At 32.0% G+C, this 22,982-nt stretch overlaps 1 long non-coding RNA gene across 3 annotated transcripts; it reads left to right on the top strand.

Moving 5' to 3' along the window:
• Positions 1 to 3,267: 3,267 nt before the first annotated feature.
• LOC107903545 (uncharacterized) lies at positions 3,268 to 5,573 on the top strand. 3 transcript variants are annotated; one of them, XR_005925409.1, is made up of 3 exons: positions 3,268 to 3,668; positions 4,777 to 5,114; positions 5,197 to 5,573. It is a non-coding gene; the product is annotated as an uncharacterized lncRNA (long non-coding RNA). The 3 variants fall into 3 exon arrangements; XR_005925408.1 differs by lacking the exon at positions 3,268 to 3,668 and adding an exon at positions 3,691 to 4,485 and having other exon boundaries at positions 4,765 to 5,114; XR_005925407.1 differs by lacking the exon at positions 3,268 to 3,668 and adding an exon at positions 3,694 to 4,485.
• Positions 5,574 to 22,982: the final 17,409 nt, after the last annotated feature.

Raw genomic sequence — 22,982 nt, 5'->3', positions numbered from 1 at the left:
AAAAATTGAGAATTGAAATATTAAGTACATAATTTAATTTATAATTTTTTTTGATATATTTCTTAAAAATAAATGCAGAGTATGATTAGGCTTTTTGACAAATGTAATTTTTAAAATTTTTTAAGGTAAAATAATTAAATGATAATATTAAAAGAATTAAAATAAAAAGAATTAAAAAATTTCCGTAAGTGATAAGTAACTTTTTATCTACTTATCATTTCCTACACTTTTTCGCTGTTTTTTACATAAATAATATAAAAAATAATTACGAAAGAGGCATGAGAAACAAATTAATTATGAAAATAGGCATTCGCTACAGTGTTCTGATAGTGTCGCCTGACATACTGGCTGCACTAGACTGAAATGTGATGACTTAAAATATTTAGGGACCTGATATAAAATTTCCCATTTAGATTGGCTGCTGAAAAAAAAGGCTTTCAGGTGGAACGGCACCAAACTTTAAATAGGGTAAATTTCTTCATAAACCCTCTTTATTTATTATTTTATTTTATTCTCCTTCAATACTAAAAATAGAGAGACCTCTTCCCAATTAATCCAAAAAGTTTTTTCTACTAAAATGTATTTTCATAAAAAAATCTGATTCCAACTGGAAATAAATTTTATTTAATTTTAGAAAAAAAATTCAAATTATGTCTGACATAATAGTTAACGGTATTGATAATAATTTTCTTTTGCTCACATTATATCTAGAAACTATAAATTTAACTAATAATCATATTTTATACATAATAAGATTTTTCTAAAGCTTTTATAATTATAATTTTATACTATGTTCGTAAATCAAATTGATAATAAGGATAATTATAATTCGATTTACGAACACGATATAAAATTACAATTATAAAAGTTTTAGAAAAATCTTATTATGTATAAATTATAATTATTAATTAAATTTATAGTTCACAAATATAATGTGAGCGAAAGAAAACTACTATGAATACTGTTAACTGCTATGTTAGACATAATTTGAACATAAAAATTATTTTACGAAAAAAATTAAATTTATTTTCAGTTGGAATCGGCTTTTTTACAAAAAATATTTTTTGATAGAAAATTTTTTTTGGACTAATTGGTGAGAGACTTCTTTATTTTTGGTGTTGAAGGGGAATAAAAGAAAATAATAAACAATGAGGGTTTATGAAATAATTTACCCTATTTAAAGTTTGGTAACTGTCCTTAAACCATTTTTAAGCAGTCAATCAAAATGGAAAATTTTCATATCAGATCCCAAAATATTTTAAATCATCACATTCTAGTCTAGTGTTGCCAATATGTCAAGCGACGCCGTCAAAACATTATAACAAATGCCTATTTTCGTAATTAATATGTTTTTCATACCATTTTCATAATGGATTATTTTTTTATATTATTTGGGTAAAAAAGCCCTTTTTCGTTGAAAATTTTCTATAATTTATTTTTTTCTTTTTGAATTACCAAACATGTTTAAAAACAAGGCCTAAGGGTGTATTTGATAAACCATTGATAGTTTTCATTTCATTGAAAAAAGAATGTTTTCACATTTTTTTTAATTTTGTTTGATAACCACAATAAATTTCTACTTAATATAAAATTTTCAACAAAAAAAAAGTTGTTAAATATTAATTTGGAAAATATTAAGTTAATTTTATTTTTAAAATAAATTATTTCTTAATTTTATTAAAAATTAAAAATATTCAAATTTGATCTTTGACTTTTATCCAAAACTATTCAAAATAAAATAAATAATATCATATCAATAAGATTGAAATTCTGAAATAATAAATTTCCAAACATCAATATTTATCATTATCAAACAAAATAATTATATTCAATGTTTAATTTTTATTAACATGTCAATCAATTTTATAATATAAATTCATTATTAAAAATTCAATACTTAAATTTTCAACACTTAATTTTTCAGTTTATCAAACACACCCTAAACTTCTAGAAATAAAAGTAGGTGAAAAGACCACTCCAGTCCCTCTCAATTTGGAAACTGAGAGAATTGGCCCCTCTAAAAAGATTGAAGCAATTTAATCCCTATCAATTTCGAAAGTGAGTAACTAAGGACAATTAACCATGACGTTAATGCCTTCCATCAATTATACATAATTTTGATTGGTACAATAACAAATTTAGTTTTCGATGTTTACATGTTTTGTAATTTTAACCTTGATGCCAAAAAATTCAATGAATATAGCCTCAACATTTATATATATACACAAATTTTATGGGCTAAATTTGTTAAATTAGGAGCAAATTGACAAAATATGTAAGCTTTGAAATCTAAATTTGTTATTATACCAATCAAACTTTCAGCAAATTGACAAAAAACCTCAACGTCGTGATTAATTGTCCTTAGTTGCTCACTTTTGAAATCGATAGAGATTAAATTGCTTCAATATTTTTAAAGGGGCCTATTTGCTTAATTTTGAAATTGAGAGAGACTACAGAGGTCCTTTTACCAATAAAAGTAAAATGACTAAATTCCAAATGTATAAAAAGTAGGGGCACTTGGAGCATATTTTTAACCAATAAATGTAAGTTAAACCAGAAGTTTGGTGTAGAACGTGTCAAAATTCTAACAGTAGAGTTAGATTAGTGGTCGGTAAACGTAAAAGGAATCTTTAATCTAATCATCAAACACGTCGATATTACTGGTGAGTTTGATAGTTTCCCCACCTAAGATGTGGCTCAATAATCACATTTAACATCTTTCTAAATTAAAATTATGATAGAGTGGATTAAAAAATAGATTATATTATTTTTTATACTCAAAAAATAGATAAATACATTAAATAAAAAGTAAATTAGTTTTTTTATTAAAAATTTATTTATTTTTAGTCATTGTATATCAATATGAAATATATGTGGTATGTCACATGCCACTATAAAATTATTCTGTCGACTACATCAATTTCTAAGTAATAAAAATAAATAAATTTTTTAATAAAATAAATTAATTTATTCTTTATTATAATATATAAAGATTTACTCATTCAACAAACAAAATATAATCAAATTCATGCTATCACCTAGAATCAAATTCAAACCGAGTACCAAACGAAAGAACATCTATAGTGGAAATCAAAATCAGCAGTCAAAAGTATACGGCCATGATGATCACAGCTCTAGAACTTGGTCAAAAGTCTCCCAAACCCAATAAGAAACAGCCTTCCAGGAAATACCGAGTCAAAATTATAGTAATAATCATAATAATAGCATCTATATAAGCTTCACAAAATCAAAATGAACAATCAAAGACCAACAAATCTTCTATTTATATATATACACACACTAAGATCACCTACTCCACAATATGCAGTTGACCATCCTTGAGAAACAAACTACACAAGGTTTAGAAACTCCGGGAACCGCCGGAGATGTGAAGGAGGAGAATCGGAGTCGTAGAAGAAGTTACATGGCTTCACCGTCTTCTTCGTCGTCGTCTCCTAGACTGCGACCGAGGTGTACGTGTTCGAACCAACCGGGTTCGGCACCATGTAGCAAGCATGGTTACATGGTGCCAAGGCAGAACACGAAGAGATATTGTGGAAACAAAGAGATAATAAGGAGGGCAATAACACCAAATCGGAAGATGACACTTAGGTGGTGGAATTTCAGGCCAACACCAAGCAGGCTTTCTAACATGACTATGGCTTAAGGTTCAGTTTTTTTAAAATTTTTATCAGTTTTCAATGTTATGAATGTTCTGATAAATTGAAGAATATAGAGAGTATATGTAAATGATTTGATTGGATTTGTATATTTATAGAATTGAAATGTCAGCATCTTTGTTGGTATTTGAATGGTTAACTGTCTCAAATTTCAGATATTCTTTTTATTAATTTTCTCTTCGGGAACTTTAAAATCTGCTCATAAAATCATATCCCAGAATCCATAGCCATAGCCATATTAGTGTTTGAATACACTGCACCAAGAGTTATGTTTCAGTTATTTGTTCCAAGAAGAAACCAAAAACACCATGGAGAGAGTAGGTTGAGTTTTCCTAGTTTCTAGAGTTTTTAAGTCATGCTTATCCGCTATTATTAATGATTGACTGGGATTTTATTGAAAAATTAAGAAAGGACAAAAGGAATCAGGCCTATTAAAACAAGCCCAAATAGAAAAAACAGTTCGGCCTATTACATATTAAAAGAAAACTATCAAAAGCAGAAAGAAACAATAAAAGAAAAGAAATGGAAAAACCAACAGTATGTCGGGCGATAATTATTGTACCTAGAAAATTGAAGCCTAAATTACCCCTTAGTCAATCTTTCAACGGTTGGAAGCCATTAAGCCTTTCGTCTGTTCATTTCACCCGTCCCATTTGCTCCATCCGTCTGACGATAGCATTGCCCAAAGTTTTCTTTTTTGCTATCTGCTTCAAAAACAAAATCTCTCTTTGTCTTCTTAATCTGGATTTCTTGTCCATTGTTCTGTGACTCCACTATTATGGCGATTCATCTCTACATCTTCAAGGTAAGCTCTTTCACTTCTCTTCAATGTATCCTTCACAATATTGTGAGCGCTCGTGTTTTCCATTTTCTGGATGTGCCTGAACTCTATCTTCTGGAAGCACGATTTCTTGGCCTGAATGTCTTTGATTATTGCTCCAATAACTGAATAATCGGTTGTGGTTGACTGGCATTTCTTTATTACTGTTAATGAATCTCCCAAGTATTTGTATTTCCTGAAAGCCCATTTCAATCCCTAACTTAACTGCTTCTAACCCTGCATATGCTTCTGCTGCAAACGGAGATGCAATATTAGTACGAAGAAACGATTTCGAGGCCAAATACTCATTCATCGTTCCCCTAACCACCAGCCCAGTCATCGATCTGAAGTTTCTGATATCAAACGCAGCATCAAACTGGATCTTAATAATCGGTAGGTTCTCCACAGTTCTTTGTTTATACACCATATTCGATAGACTCTGCTTTGCTCTGACCCCTTCATATTCTGCCATGTGATACTGGACTTTTTGTGCGAGGTCTTTGCCTGATGAGTATATTCTTTCATGCATAAGTTGATTCCTAGAGTACCAAAGCAACCATAAAGTATAACAAAAATATCTGCACTGTTCATCTGATCCTTGTTCGAAAACCGCGGTAAGCCACTCCCAGAAATTTTGTTGTATAATATTTGTGATCTATGAAAAATCTAATAATTGCCAAAATTCTATGCTTACAGGACATTGCCTGAAAATGTGATGGCAATCTTCTTCCCAATAACCACAACGAGGACAAACGGCGTCCGTCACTATTCTTCTATATCTTAGATTGGCTAGAGTAGAGATGTAATTCCATGCAATACGCCAGATTATGACTGTAATCTTAGATGGTAGTTGTAGATTCTATAGCTTTCCAAAAAAACTTCTTATTTTCGGTCTGTAATAAATAATTGCTAGGCTCCATATTAGCATTTTTCGGATTGAGAATTCACCACTCGGTTCGCCCCTCCAGACTTGGAAGTTCTCGTGATCTAATTCCGATAATAGGGTCTGTAAAATTTTCCGAGCAACCTCCGGCTAAAAGGTATTACTAATCAGATTTTCCTTCCATTTTCTATTCACCCTGTCAATAAGATCTGATACTAACTCTAGTTGTGCATTGTCTGGATTAATTTGCCTTTCCAATGATTCAACCCCCCTCGATCCAACAATCCTTCCAGATCACCATCCTTGTTTAGCAAGCAACGCAATATAGAATTGACTCAAATTTCGAAAACCTAAGCCACCATTTTCTTTTAAAAAGCAAAGGTTCTTCCAAGCGCACCAGTGAATTCCCCTTTTCCCATGCCTCTTTTGCCACCCAATATTTCGCTATAATATTTTCGAGATCACCACATAAAGATTTAGGCAATAAAAAACAGGCCATCATATATGTAGGAATATCTTGTAGAATAGCTCTGATAAAAACTTCTTTCCCGCCTTGTGATAGAAACATTGTACTCCAATCATCAATATGTTTTTTAAGACGTTTTTAAAGGCGATCTTTTAGATTTTGAAAGGCCCCCTTCTTCCTCCTCCTTACCATATTCGGTAAACCCAAATAGCGCTCAGGTTCACTTGAACTTCGAACCCCTAATAAACTAACTACCATTTGCCTATCTTCTTTCCTTGTGTTTTTATTGAAAATACTGTTGATTTATCAAAGTTCACACACTGACCCGAGCAAAGTCGATATTCTTGTAAAATGTCTTTGAATAAAAGCGCCCCTCTTCTTGTTGCTTCCCCAAAGAGGATAGAATCATCTGCAAATAACAAGTGTGAAATCGGCGGACCGTTCCTACTAGCCTTTACTCCTTTCAAAAGGCCTTCCCTTGTTGCTATTCGCATTAGGCTCGATAAGCCCTCACCACATAGAAGAAATAATAAAGGACTTAATAAATCACCTTGTCGAAGTCTTCTGTGCGGTTGAAATTTCACTCCTAGTTGTCCATTCATGACCACTGAATAGGAAACAGTAGTAATACGTTTCATAATGATCTCTATCCATCTAGTTGCAAAGCCCATATGTATCATTATTTGTTTTATAAAATCCCACTGTACCCGATCATAAGCTTTACTCATATCGAGTTCTACTGCCATGAACCCTTTTTTCTCCACCCTTTTCTACTTCAATGTATTCAAAATTTCGTAGGCTAGTAGCACGTTATCAGATATTAATCTTCCTGGCACAAAAGCACTCTGTGCAGCATCAATATATTTTCCAATCACTTCTCGAAAACGATTTGCAATAGCTTTTGCCAATATTTTATACAGAAAATTACAAAGACTAATCGGACGAAAATGCATCATATTAGAAGGATTAGAATTCTTTGGGATGAGCACAATATTTGTAGAATTAATTGAACTAACCTCCATATCACTATTTAAAAGGCGTAGACAGAATCCAGTGACTTCATCTCCAACAATGGACCAGTATTTTTGATAAAACAGTCCAAGAAGTCCATCTTCTCCCGACACCTTCGTAGGTCCCATCTCGAACACCACCGCTTCTATTTCTTCTTTCGTATAGTTCCTGGTCAGTTGTTTATTATCCTCATCCTAGATGCACCGAGCAATGCCTGATAATAAATGATCTGAATCATCCATCTGTCCTGTCGAAAATAGCTTCTAGAAATATGAACGAGCAACCCCCTCCAATTCCTATAATATCTTTGTTTCACTACCATCTTCATTTAGCAACTTGCGGATAAATTTTTTCTTTTTTCGTTGAGTTGCTTGACTGTGAAAGAAGGCTGTATTTTTATCTCCAAATTTCAACCAGTTCAGTCGAGCCATCTGTTCCCAGTAGCGTTTATCATTCTCAATCTCGAAATTTAACTGAATTTTTGTGTTTATCAGTTCCGAAGGTTATTATCATCTCTATCAGCTTCATATAATTCTGATAGCTTAGTCGTAAGGACCTGCTTATTCCTCTTTCGATTCTTTTGGAGCTGTCCGATCCAGTTTACTAATCCCTCTTAACATCTTCTAATCTTTGCAATAAGTCCCCTGAAGACATCTCCCAAATTCGTTTAACTTCATTAAAAAAAAGAATCTTCCAACGACCACCACGATTCAAATCTGAAGAATTTACTTTTCAAACATTTTTCTTTACAACATGTATTAATTAATAGAGGACAATGATCTGAAAAAGAGTGTACTAAGTGTTGTACTTTTACCTTCGGAAACATGGATACCCATCTAGTATTAGCCACTCTTTTGTCAAGCCTTTCCCGTAAATTTGTCTTCGGAAGATTACCTCTCTCCCAAGTAAACCATCTGCTAGAATATCCTATATCAATCAAATGACAATCCTCTAAAGTTCTCTGAAATAAATCCATTCTTCGTTCATCCCTAGGTAATCCGCTTTTTTTTCAGACCCATACATTATTTCATTAAAATCTCCACAAACAAACCAAGGTATGTCGTTCTCAGTACTTAGACTTTTAAGACATCCCATGAATCATTCCTATCTTGTGCATAAGGAGACCCGTAGAAACTTGTAAATTTCCATTTTTCTCGTATTTCAGTATCCTCAATCTCTACATGAATATGTCTTTTCGAAAAAGATTGAAGTATAACCGAGACATCTATTCTCCATGCCATACATAAACCTCCTCTACTACCTTTTGAATAAACCTCCAAACCATGCACAAAACCGCATTTCCATCGCAATTGTTTCATCTGACTATTACCCAGCTTAGTTTCCATAAAGAAGACAATTTGGGGATTATATGTCTTCAGTATATGTCGAAGTCATCGAATCGTCCGTGGTCTCCCCAAACCACGGACATTCCAACTTAAGATTTTCATTGTGACCGGTAGGCTTGCCTCTTGGCAGCCGCCGATGTTAAATGATTAAATTCTACCAATCTTCTATTCCTTACCAATAAGCTATCCGATTATTCTCTTACCAATACATCTTCTAATGCTCCTCTAGTTATTTTCTTCCCCTATTCTCCAATTATAACTCCCTCCTCTAGATCATGCTCCGTAGTTGTATGCACAACATCCTATTTTCATTTTGTTGATCAAGAATTGAGGACGCCCCTTCTAAATTAAAACCCAAGATTGGATCAATAACATTTCCATTGTACTATTATTGTCACCCCATATTCGATTCGTTAGTCCCCGAATATACCTCCTATCCCCTTCACGTTTACCATCCTCATCCTCCTTAAGCCAGATACTATTCATCGATAAGGCTTTGCGTGATTGGGCGCGCAGAGATAGATCCCAACCTAATTCAGCAACTTCCACCCCAAGCAACATTTTAGCTTCACAAAACGAGTTATTATGTCCCAACCGACCACAATAGAAGCAAAAACAAAGACAATCGTTCATATTTAAAATTGTCATATGAACATCTTCTATTAAACATTACCTGTTTTCTCATTTTCAATGGTCGTCCGAGCTCTTATAAGCATATAATTACGATTTTCCTTTCCCAGATTTGTGCTGTCATATTCCAAAAAAATGCCCCAAAAAATTTCCCAACTGTACGGCTACTTTTTCGGTGTAAAAACCAACTGGAACATCATGAATTTGAACCCAAAAAGGAGAAAAAATTAATGGTACTTTTAGTAGGTCTTCCCCCCACTGTAGTTTATAAAGAACCAATAGATGATTGTTGAAAGTCCATGGAGATCCCTTGAGAACCCTTTTCATATCCATAACATGAAAAAATTGAAATAAATATCGTTTTTCTCCCAAATCACGGTTCTGAACCCCACGTACCGGATGCCATAGATTCACCATCGTGTTTTTCATAGCTGGAAAGTGGATAATACTTGCCGTTAGGAAACAACCTACTAATTGGAATTCACCCATTTCATTACCCGAGACAGGATCTATGTAACACCCTCTAACCCCAAACCGTCGCCGGAACAGGGCTACGAGGCATTACCGGATATATCAGACAACTTATGGATATTTTACAATTATTATAACATTCATAGTATAATTGAAGAATTATGTCCCTATAATGGACTTTCGAAGCCCAACACAAGTATTAAAGTGGAATGAAACGGGACTTGTTCGAGTATTCAGGGAAATATATATATTTTTTACAAAAATTTCAACAGCATTTCTTCTTAATTTTTACATAAAACCCCCCGCAATTCAAACCAAAAACCACCTAATCCAAAACCAATGGCACAATCAAAACAATTTAAACCTAAATATATCTAAATCATAACCAATTCATTAACATAGTCATTTAATAACTAAACATTCATAATATTAATCCAAATTAACTAATAACTTCATTCTTTTTTTTCATTCCAACTTATACCAAATTATATAATATAATATTTACCATTTTATCAAACTAATAACAAAATATGGTATACCATTCTTATAACTAACTTTACAAGTACATCTATATAACTTATACAACACCTAGTACATGCCACTTTCAATTAAGAAAGAAAACATCACCCAAAATCCTTTCGCTGAAGTCGGGATCACTCGGATGCTGGACCAGGACACTAGACTTCTATTAACCTGCGCACGGAAACAACCGTACGCTGAGTATTTCATACTCAGTGGTATTACCATAATTCAAATTACAATAGCAATTAAAAAAATAAAATAAGAACTCAGCATCAAATAACAATTCTTTTTTTTAAGTTATCATTAAATAACAATAAATAAACAATCTTTAGCTATTATTCAATTTTAGTTACAAATCACATTTATCAGGTTTTAATCACCACAATCATTTTAAATCCATGCATTTCATTTCCAATCTAAATTTTCAGTCCACAATTTTAATTTCTTTCATATTCACTAGTACAGTCGATCAAATTCATTTGAACTTCTCATTTCAATTATTCACCCTATTAACATTTCGGACTTTAACGGATACACGAATTTCAACCCAAACACACCAGTACGGCACATTGTGCCTAAAACGGTACATAGTACCTGATCAGTATACGACACATAAAGTGCCTAAAACGACACACGAGGTGCCTAATATGACACACGAGGTGCCTGAAATACGACACATAAAGTGCCTGATCGATAAAGCCGGCAAATCCCGTACACTTCCATATCCTATGGCATGCCAATTATATCCGACTTAGCCCGACTAGTTAATAGGGTATTTCAATTCTCAATTCACTTTCATTTCCATTCCAAGATTACTTTTCAATTAAAATTTTCACATTCAAATCAATTTACAATTCAATTATACATACACATTCACCATTCAATTCAATTCTCATTCAACTCCAATATCAATACTTACCTTATAATTCACTTATTAAATATAGAATTGATATATAGCATTTAATAAAAAGTAATTTGAATTATAGTAATACAAACCGTGAATTTCTCGTTTTAATTCTCGATAGCTTTCTCCTTTCCTTTGTGCGCCGATGTCTTGGGTTCTTTGTTAACTACGAAAATAATAATAATTTATAATCATCAATATAACACAATTCAATTTAATCCATGAGCCTAAACATGCAAATTTAACCATTTTTAATGTATATATATAATTTTACCATTAAGCTGTCTACTTGAGTCATTGTTACTAAATTATTTATATCTTGAGCTACGAAACTCCAAATTAATATCCATAAATTTTTCTTAAAACTAGACTCATATATCTTCTCACCATAAGATTTTGAGAATTTTTGGTCTAGCCAATTAGTACAGTTTATTCATTCAATACTCCCCTGTTATTTCATTTGACAGTTCTGACCTCTCTCTACTAAAAATAAATTATCTCATTGTACAGAACTCAAATAAGGTTCTTGTTTACTTATTTTGAAACTAGATTCATTAAGTAGTTCACACATATAAATTACACTCCATAATAATTTTTGTACAATTTATAATGATTTTCCAAAGTTAAAACAGGGCATCTCGAAATCACCCCGAACCAGTCTTACAGAATTTCAAATATCTCTTGATTCATCAATTCATTGCTTACACTATTTATACTATAAGAAACTAGACTCAATAAGCTTTAATTACATATTTTGTTCATCCTCTAGTTCAATTTATACAATTTTTAGTGAATTTTCAAAGTCAAACCATTGCTACTTCCCAAAACTGTTTTGATGTAAAATGTTAATAACCAAATTTATAACACCAATTCACACCTTATGTCTATTCAAATTTCATTTAAACTCAAATTTAACTATTAAATTTTCAACATATTTTCTTAATTCTGAAATTTTCCTCAATTTAGCCCCTAAAACACAAAATTTATAGCTTACTTTGCAATTCAATCCTTATATCTATTTTAACTTGAATTTCATTCAATTAAACCCCTATTTCATTTTTTTTATTCAACATGAACAATATTTAGAATTCTAATAACTTTCAAAATATTAATTTAATTTCATCAAAACTTTGTTCTAAAGCTTTTAAAACATTAAAATTAAATAAAAATGGCTAAATTAACTTACCTATTAAACTTTCAAACCTTCAAACCCTAATTCTCCCTTTTTCTTTTCTTTCTTCTTTCTTTCCTTCCTTCCCCTGCTTTTCGTTTGCCTATTCTGTTTCTTTTCTTTGTTCTTTACTTTATTTTCTTTCTATTTACTTTACTTTTAATAATAATAATTTAATATATATTTTAACACATAAAAATCAGATTTTTATGCTTATGCCGCCTCACTTAGGACAAATGGCATAATTGCCATTTTGGTCCTCTTCATTTTCTTTTAATCTACAATTTAACTTTCATCCTTTATTCAATTTAGTCATTTTTACTAATTACTCTAAATTAAGCTAAATTCACCTAATTTAAACCTAATTAAACACATCGCTAGACTCATAAATATTTCTAATAATTATTTCGAACTCGATTTACTAAGACGGAGGCCTGATAATGTACTTTTTCCGGTGCCTGTGAATTTTGGGTCATTACATTTCTCCCCCCTTAATAAATTTCGTCCTCGAAATTTACTTGAGAATAGATGAGGATATTGTGCTCTCATCGTTTCTTCCGGTTCCCAAGTCGCTTCTTCCATACTATGACTCCTCCATAACACTTTTACTAAAGGGACCCGTTTATTTCTCAGCTCTTTTATTTCTCGAGCTAATATCTGAACCGGCTCTTCTTCATAAGTCAAATCAGACCGAATATGAATATTTTCAGTAGGAATAATGTGGGAAGGATCTGATCTATATCTCCGGAGCATCGAAACATGAAAAACATCATGAATTTTCTGTAATTCTGGAGGTAAAGCTAGTCGGTAGGCAACAGGCCCAATTCTTTCCACAACCTCATACGGCCCAATAAAACGTGGACTCAACTTACCCTTTCGGCCAAATCTCAAAACTTTCTTCCAAGGTGATACTTTGAGGAATACTTTATCACCAACAGAATATTCAATGTCTCGCCGTTTCAAGTCTGCATATGATTTCTGCCTATCAAAAGCTGCTTTCAATCTATCTTTAATCTTCTTAACTGTTTCTTCTGTTTCTTGAATCAATTCTGGCCCAATCATTTTTCTTTCATTCAATTCTATCCAACATACCGGTGATCGACACCTTCGACCATATAATGCTTCATACGGAGCCATTTGAATACTAGATTGGAAACTATTGTTATAGACAAATTCAGCTAATGGCAAATAACGTTCCCAACCTGATTCAAAATCAATGATACAAGCCCGAAGCATATCTTCTAATATCTGTATTACCCGTTCAGACTGTCTATCTATTTGCGGATGAAAAGCCGTACTAAAGTTAAGTCGAGTACCCAATGATTCATGTAGCTGTCTCCAAAATCTCGATGTGAACCGAGGATCTCGATCTGAGATTATTGACACCGGAATACCGTGTAATCTAACAATTTCTCGAATATACACTTCTGCAAGCTTCTGTAATGACCAATCTGTTCTAACAGCTATAAAGTGAGCTGATTTTGTAAGCCGATCAACAATTACCCAAATAGCATTCTTTTTACTTGCTGACAATGGCAATCCTGTAACAAAATCCATTGTAATACGATCCCATTTCCACTCAGAAATGCTAATAGGCTGAAGTAATCCAGTAGGAACTTGATGTTCTGCCTTTACTCGCTGACATGTCAAACATTTACTGACATATTCAACTATATCCCTTTTCATTCTAGGCCACCAATATAATTCTCGTAAATCACAATACATCTTTGTTCCACCAGGGTGCAAAGCAAAAGCACTATCATGTGCTTCTCGAAGAATTAACTCTTTTAGTTCAGAAGTAGCTGGAACACAAACTCGATTTTGAAACCTCAAACAATCATGCCCGTCAATACTAAAACTCTTGGTTGTACCATTCTGAACCATTTATCTTTTCTTCAATAGTCTATCATCTTTCATCTGAGCTGCTCTAATCTGATCAAACATCATCGGCTTAACCCTTAATTCAGCTAGCAAGCTTCCATCATCATTAATACTAAGTTGAGCAAATATTGCCCTTAATTCCCCCACTGCTTTTCTACTCAATGCATCAGCTACCACATTCGCCTTTCCCGGGTGGTAATCTATAATACAATCATAATCTTTCAGAAGTTCGATCCACCGTCTCTGTCTTAAATTCAACTCCTTCTGCGACAGAAGATATTTAAGACTTTTGTGATCCGTGTAAATGTAGCATTTTTCACCATATAGGTAATGCCTCCAAATCTTTAAAGCAAAAATTACTGCAGCTAGCTCCAAGTCGTGCGTCGGGTAATTACGTTCATGTGGTTTTAATTGTCGAGATGCATAAGCTACGACCTTCCCATCTTGCATCAATACACAGCCCAGACCGCTTAGAGAAGCATCACTATACACGACAAAATCTTTTCCCGACTCTAGTAATGTTAATACCGGTGCCTCTGTCAACATTTGCTTCAAAGTCTCAAAACTCTTCTGGCACTGGTCATCCCAGATAAAAGGAACATTCTTTTGCAGTAGTTTAGTCATTGGTAGTGCTATCTTTGAGAATCCATTTACAAACCTCCTGTAATACCCAGCTAAACCTAGAAAACTGCGTACCTCTGATACATTCTTGGGTGGTTTCCATTGGACAATCGCTTCAATTTTCTTTGGATCAACCCGAATTCCGTCTGCAGATACTACATGTCCCAGAAATACAACCTCTGATAACCAGAATTCACATTTACTGAGCTTTCCATACAACTGTTTCTCTCGTAAAATCTGTAGAATTATTCGAAGATGCTGATCATGTTCTGCTTCTGTCTTTGAATATACCAATATATCATCAATAAAAATCACCACAAACTGATCTAAATACGGCTGAAAAATGCGGTTCATCAAATCCATGAAAGTAGTTGGGGCATTGGTCAACCCAAACGGCATCACTAAAAATTCATAATGGCCATAACGAATACGAAAAGCAGTCTTAGGCACATCACTTTCCTTCACCTTTAACTGATAATACCCGAATCTCAAATCAATTTTTTGAGAATACTGAAGCTACCTTAAGTTGATCAAACAAATCATCTATACGAGGCAACGGATACCGGTTCTTGATCGTCACTTTATTCAACTGTCGATAATCAATGCATAACCGCATAGAACCATCTTTCTTTTTAACAAACAATACTGGAGCTCCCCAGGGTGAAATGCTTGGTCTAATAAATCCACGATCTAGTAAATCCTGTAACTGCACCTTCAACTCTTTCAACTTAGTGGGCGACATTTGATACGGAGGTATAGAGATTGGTGCTGTACCCGGATACACTTCAATAGCAAATTCAACCTCTCTGTTAGGTGGTAAGCCCGACAATTCTTCAGGAAATACATCTGAAAACTCACATACGGTCCTTATCTGACTACACTGACTTCCAACTGAATCAGAATTAATAACATATGCCAAATATGCTGAACAACCCTGCTGAAGCAATTTATTAGCTTTTATTACCGAAATGATGCGTGTCGGACCACTGGTACGGATGCCACTTACTTCAACTCTGTCCCCATCCTCTGTCTGAATACTGAACCCCTTTTTATAACAATCCAAAATCACCCCATATTCGGATAACCAATCCATGCCCAAATTATATCAAAGTCCCCAAATGGCATAATTAACAAGTCAACCAGAAAAGTTTTATTCTGTATAATCAACGGGCATCTTAGACAGACCTGATTCACTAACACTGTTTGCCTCAACGGACTCGACACCTCAATAGACACTCTAGACATTTCGGATTTTAATTTTCTCAACTCAACTAAATTCGAATTAATGTAAGAATGTGAAGATCCAGGATCAATTAACGCATAAACAGGCTCAGAATACAATAAAATATACCTGTTACCACATCGTGGGCATCGCCTTCTTCACGAGTTTTGACCACATAAGCTCTAGCTGGTATTCTGGCTTCAGACTGCTGAGTAATAATATCACTGCTCGTTCTACCAGCTCCTCCTCTGGCAACCGAACTACCTCTACCTAGAGCTCTGCCTCGAGCAGTAGATACTGATTTCTATGATGTGACAGGAGTATCATTTTTATTCTTCGGACAGTCTTTAACAAAATGCTCCGTCGACCCACAACGAAAACAACCTCCGGTCACTTTCCAACATTCACCCAAATGTCTCTTTCCACAATGTCCACATTCTGGAATGTCCACATCTCGAGGTGGACCTCGTATACTACCAGTAGATACCGTCGTCTGTTTTCCCTGGCTTCTTCCACCTCTGTCTGATCTAAAACTGAATCTCCAACCACCCTGAGATTCTTTTGGTCTTTTCGGCTGAGGGTTCCAACTGGTAGTTCCCGTACGCTTCCCAGCTGGTCTAACACTTTGAGTCTTTTTATTAAAGCCAACACTTGTTCTACCATTTTAGCTCGCTCAATCAAGTCTACCATTTCAGTAATACGTTGAGATACCAACTGTAATTTGATCTCATCTCGTAGACCCCATAAAAATCTCTTACAACTATCAGCTTCAGTTGGAATAAACTCTGAGGCATATCTACTGAGTCTCGAGAATTCCCTCTCATAGTCTATTACTGACATGTCACCCTGTTGTAACGTCAAAAACTCTTGTTTATTGTCTTCGATGTACATTTCTCCGATATATTTCTTTTGAAACTCTTTCTGAAATAGATCCCAAGTTATCTGATTCTCTGGTAAATGTCGAACCACTGATTCGCACCATAAGTAAGCTTCTTCTTGTAACAACGATACAGCACAAATCAAACACTCTCGGGGGTACAATCTAATTGTCGTAAATTCTTTTAGTCGACTCCATCCAATTTTCAGCTACAGATGGATCGACTCCTTTCAGACCCATAAATTCATTGGCACCATATTTTCTCAATTCCTTTATCGGGGCCCGTTTTTGAATTGGAACTGAAGTCATAGCAGGAACAATTTCCACTATTCTTTGTAGTGCATCGGTAATTTTTCTATTTGTATCAGAATCATCTCTATCATTTCTTCTTTCTGCTCTAGGAGGTTGGTTTCTCATCGGGTTAATACTAGGTGTTACCGATTCAGTTTCATCTAACCGTAAGATTCTTCTTCTCCAGTATGCATTTCTTCATCAGTATCATTTATTCTTTCATCCGACATCTTTAATATATAAAACAAAAAAAATAAATAGATCAGCATCCAAAAATCCCGACTCAAAAGTGGCATGTACTTCTAGACTCAATTTCGAGCTCGATATAGCCCGAGAATCAGCTAAACCTGATAGCTCTGATACCAACAAATGTAACACCCCTAACCCCAAACCGTCGCCGGAATAGGGCTACGAGGCATTACCGGATATATCAGACAACTTATGGATATTTTACAATTATTATAACATTCATAGTATAATTGAAGAATTATGTCCCTATAATGGACTTTCGAAGCCCAACACAAGTATTAAAGTGGAATGAAATGGGACTTGTTCGAGTATTCAGGGAAATATATTTTTTTTTTACAAATTTCGACAGCATTTCTTCTTAATTTTTACATAAAACCCCTCGCAAATTCAAACCAAAAACCACCTAATCCAAACCAATGGCACAATCAAAAACAATTTAAACCTAAATATATCTAAATCATAACCAATTCATTAACATAGTCATTTAATAACTAAACATTCATAATATTAATCCAAATTAACTAATAACTTCATTCATTTTTTTTCATTCCAACTTATACCAAATTATATAATATAATATTTACCATTTTATTAAACTAATAACAAAATATGGTATACCATTCTTATAACTAACTTTACAAGTACATCTATATAACTTATACAACACCTAGTACATGCCACTTTCAATTAAGAAAGAAAACATCACCCAAAATCCTTTCGCTGAAGTCGGGATCACTCGGATGCTGGACCAGGACACTAGACTTCTATTAACCTGCGCACGGAAACAACCGTACGCTGAGTATTTCATACTCAGTGGTATTACCATAATTCAAATTGCAATAGCAATTAAAAAAATAAAATAAGAACTCAGCATCAAATAACAATTCTTTTTTTTAGTTATCATTAAATAACAATAAATAAACAATCTTTAGCTATTATTCAATTTTAGTTACAAATCACATTTACCAGGTTTTAATCACCACAATCATTTTAAATCCATGCATTTCATTTCCAATCTAAATTTTCAGTCCACAATTTTAATTTCTTTCATATTCACTAGTACAGTCGATCAAATTCATTTGAACTTCTCATTTCAATTATTCACCCTATTAACATTTCGGACTTTAACGGATACACGGATTCCAACCCAAACACACCAGTACGGCACATTGTGCCTAAAACGGTACATAGTACCTGATCAGTATACGACACATAAAGTGCCTAAAACGACACACGAGGTGCCTGATACGACACAGAGGTGCCTGAAATACGACACATAAAGTGCCTGATCGATAAAGCCGGTAAATCCCGTACACTTCCATATCCTATGGCATGCCAATTATATCTGACTTAGCCCGACTAGTTAATAGGGTATTTCAATTCTCAATTCACTTTCATTTCCATTCCAAGATTACTTTTCAATTAAAATTTTCACATTCAAATCAATTTACAATTCAATTATACATACACATTCACCATTCAATTCAATTCTCATTCAACTCCAATATCAATACTTACCTTATAATTCACTTATTAAATATAGAATTGATATATAGCATTTAATAAAAAGTAATTTGAATTATAGTAATACAAACCGTGAATTTCTCGTTTTAATCCTCGATAGCTTTCTCCTTTCCTTTGTGCGCCGATGTCTTGGGTTCTTTGTTAACTACGAAAATAATAATAATTTATAATCATCAATATAACACAATTCAATTTAATCCATGAGCCTAAACATGCAAATTTAACCATTTTTAATGTATATATATAATTTCACCATTAAGCTGTCTACTTGAGTCATTGTTACTAAATTATTTATATCTTGAGCTACGAAACTCCAAATTAATATCCATAAATTTTTCTTAAAACTAGACTCATATATCTTCTCACCATAAGATTTTCAGAATTTTTGGTCTAGCCAATTAGTACAGTTTATTCATTCAATACTCCCCTGTTATTTCATTTGACAGTTCTGACCTCTCTCTACTAAAAATAAATTATCTCATTGTACAGAACTCAAATAAGGTTCTTGTTTACTTTTTTTGAAACTAGATTCATTAAGTAGTTCACACATATAAATTACACTCCATAATAATTTTTGTACAATTTATAATGATTTTCCAAAGTTAAAACAGGGCATCTCGAAATCACCCCGAACCAGTCTTACAGAATTTCAAATATCACTTGATTCATCAATTCATTGCTTACACTATTTATACTATAAGAAACTAGACTCATTAAGCTTTAATTACATATTTTGTTCATCCTCTAGTTCAATTTATACAATTTTTAGTGAATTTTCAAAGTCAAACCATTGCTACTTCCCAAAACTGTTTTGATGTAAAATGTTAATAACCAAATTTATAACACCAATTCACACCTTATGTCTATTCAAATTTCATTTAAACTCAAATTTAACTATTAAATTTTCAACATATTTTCTTAATTCCGAAATTTTCCTCAATTTAGCCCCTAAAACACAAAACTTATAGCTTACTTTGCAATTCAATCCTTATATCTATTTTAACTTGAATTTCATTCAATTAAACCCCTATTTCATTTTTTTTATTCAACATGAACAATATTTAGAATTCTAATAACTTTCAAAATATTAATTTAATTTCATCAAAACTTTGTTCTAAAGCTTTTAAAACATTAAATTAAATAAAATGGCTAAATTAACTTACCTATTAAACTTTCAAACCTTCAAACCCTAATTCTCCCTTTTTCTTTTCTTTCTTCTTTCTTTCTTTCCTTCCCCTGCTTTTCGTTTGCCTATTCTGTTTCTTTTCTTTGTTCTTTACTTTATTTTCTTTCTATTTACTTTACTTTTAATAATAATAATTTAATATATATTTTAACACATAAAATCTCAGATTTTTATGCTTATGTCGCCTCACTTAGGACAAATGGCATAATTGCCATTTTGGTCCTCTTCATTTTCTTTTAATCTACAATTTAACTTTCATCCTTTATTCAATTTAGTCATTTTTACTAATTACTCTAAATTAAGCTAAATTCACCTAATTTAAACCTAATTAAACACATCGCTAGACTCATAAATATTTCTAGTAATTATTTCGAACTCGATTTACTAAGACGGAGGCCCAATAATGTACTTTTTCCGGTGCCTGTGAATTTTGGGTCATTACAATCTATTTGAATCTTTAAAATTTCATCTTCTTCTTTATTGAGTGATAAATCTGCTAACTCGTTTTCCATTGATGCAGAATTAAAGGCGACTTAATGAAGCACAAATTGCAAAATGATGAAATATGAGACAAAAGACAAGAAAAAGAAGACCTAAAAACTCATGCCAGCAGCGGCAGACTTAGCGTGCTAAGGTAGAAGACTTAGTAAAATCAAATTTTATAATTCTTTAACTGTTAATTAAATTAATTTTTTTGAAATTAATCAAAATTTGTATTTTTTTTACTTTGATTCTAAGAAGTAAGACATGACAATAAATACAATTAACCAGATAAAATAATAAAATGTAGTTTTAAGTTCTTTAAAAGTTGAAGAATTTTTTTTTTAAGTTTCTTAGAAGTTGGTAAAAAGAATTTTTAAGCCCTTACAAGCTAAAAATAATTTTGGACCTCTTTTAGTTTTGAGTCCTGTACGATCGCACCTCCAAACCCCAGGATCAGGCCTGCAATCAGCATGTTTTTATCTTTATTTTTTTAATTTTAGTTCAAAGAAGTTTAAAAGAAACAAAAATAACAAATAATATAATCACTATAATAAACTAAAAACATGAGAAAATATTTGGTACAATGTTAGTCGCATGTTTAGACTCCACAAATAAGGTCAATGGGTTAACAAGTAACCTTAAAAAAATTAAAGAAATAAATATTTTATAAAAAGAGAGACATATGATAATTTTTTTAATGTTACTTATAGAATTAAAAAAAAAGCACAATGTTAGTATATCAAATACTAATCCTTTTTGTTATTATATTTTTAATGTTAGTATTTGGTACAGTGACAGTGTATTTTTTTTATTCCACGAGTAACTTTAAAAAATTGTCTTATATTTATTTTTTAAATATTTTATTATATCTTTATAAGACACTTATCAACCCCTAATTTTTCTTGTAAAATCTAAAAAATTTACTGACAATAAATCAAATATTTTCTCTAACAAAAAAACTAGCTATGCTAAATTAAAAACATAACAACAAACATTAAATTAAAAATAAAATTGTAACACTAAATTAAAACATTACCTTAATATTATTTTGCATAATATTTTTTGGGCCATTATATCAATAGTTATAAGTCCATTTGCTTTATATATATTGGGCTTATAGATATATGATTTATATATATTATTGGGCTTATCTATATAAAGTTCCTAATTAAGTTGGTGTCGTGAATTAACTTGATTTTAATTAAATTAAAAAAAGATAAAAATACATTTATTTTACAAAGTAAACTGTATTATTTTGATGGTGTTTTTTTCATTTTATATCTTTTATATAGAAAAATATGCACATATAATAAGATTTGAACTCATGCATCTTTAATTTTTGAGTAAACTACACAAAAGGTAATTAAATTATTAATAAGTTTACCTTTTAGTCATTCGACTTCAAAAAGTTATAAAATGATCACTTAACTATTCAATAATTTTCATTTAAGTCACTAGGTTATTAAAATCACTATTGTATGGCTTTCTATGTTCGCTCCGCCTACACCAATTGAAAACTCTCATTCCCATTCTCTTCTAGAGTTTTTTTTTCATGAAGTAGTTTTGAGTATCACAAATCTACGACCCAAAATTCAAATAACTTTCTCCTTCGATTTCCAACGCTAACCATTAGATCAACTTAGATCTAAGGTATGTTCTTCTACTCTTCAATGGATACGGATCCACTGTATCAATCGTCGAATTATCACTTGGAGCTTGCTAGCCGAACTAATTGTTTTAAATTTTTTTATAAAAAAAAAACTTATCAACTAGTAACTTGAATAATAACTTTTAAATAGCTTAGTGACTTAAATGAAAATTTTCAAATAGTTCAATAATCATTTTTATAACTTTTTGAAGTTGAGTGACAAAAATGTAAACTTATAAATAGTTTAGTGACCTTAAATGTAATTTACTCTTAATTTTTTTTACATTTATATTTATCTTTGAACCAAAGCTTCATTCATTATTTATATCAACTTTTTACAAATATATTTATTACATAATTTTATTTTTCACCCATATAATAAATGTACCATAATCTACTCTACATAACATAAATTATTAATTTTATTTAATTAAATAATTAAATTAATTATTTACTTTCGAATCGAATTAATTAATAACTGAACTCCCAAAAATTTTAACTACCAAATTAATTTTAATATCCGACTAGTTAACTTTAATTACCAAACTTTATCTGTCAAATTAAATTTTTTAGATAAATTACACTCATTGTTACTTTAAAATAGAGTTTGTTCTATTTTTGTCACTCATTATTTCTCAATGTAGTCACTTTAAATAAAATAATTGTATAAATTAATCACTGTTATTAAAATTTTGATTTTCTTCTAACAGATTACTGACATGACATGTTAATCCATTTAGTGATTAACACGTATTTTTTTTTTAACTTTTAGCTAAAATTTAGTAATCAAAGTTTTGTCTCTTTGTCATCACTTCATTGTTGTTATCACCTTTATCCTTCATACGGTCATCCCAATACCAAAACCCGAAAACAATCAGCTCATCAATGATCATATATCATACCATCACCATCAATATATCTCAACACAGTACTTTCCCAACATAAATAATAGTCAACTATTCATTATAACAATACAAATTTTGGATTTCTTATACACTGAATTATTCAACCTAGTCAAAATCAAGCCACCATTAAAGCTCCATTTTTTTTTCTTTTGAGTTTCTTAAACAAAAAATTTAATTTGACAGTTTTCCAT

This window comes from Gossypium hirsutum, chromosome A04 (assembly GCF_007990345.1).
Source record: "Gossypium hirsutum isolate 1008001.06 chromosome A04, Gossypium_hirsutum_v2.1, whole genome shotgun sequence".
NCBI lineage: Eukaryota > Viridiplantae > Streptophyta > Magnoliopsida > Malvales > Malvaceae > Gossypium > Gossypium hirsutum.
The sequence above is the reverse complement of the archived record's forward strand: the minus strand, read 5'-3'. Positions and strand labels throughout refer to the sequence as shown.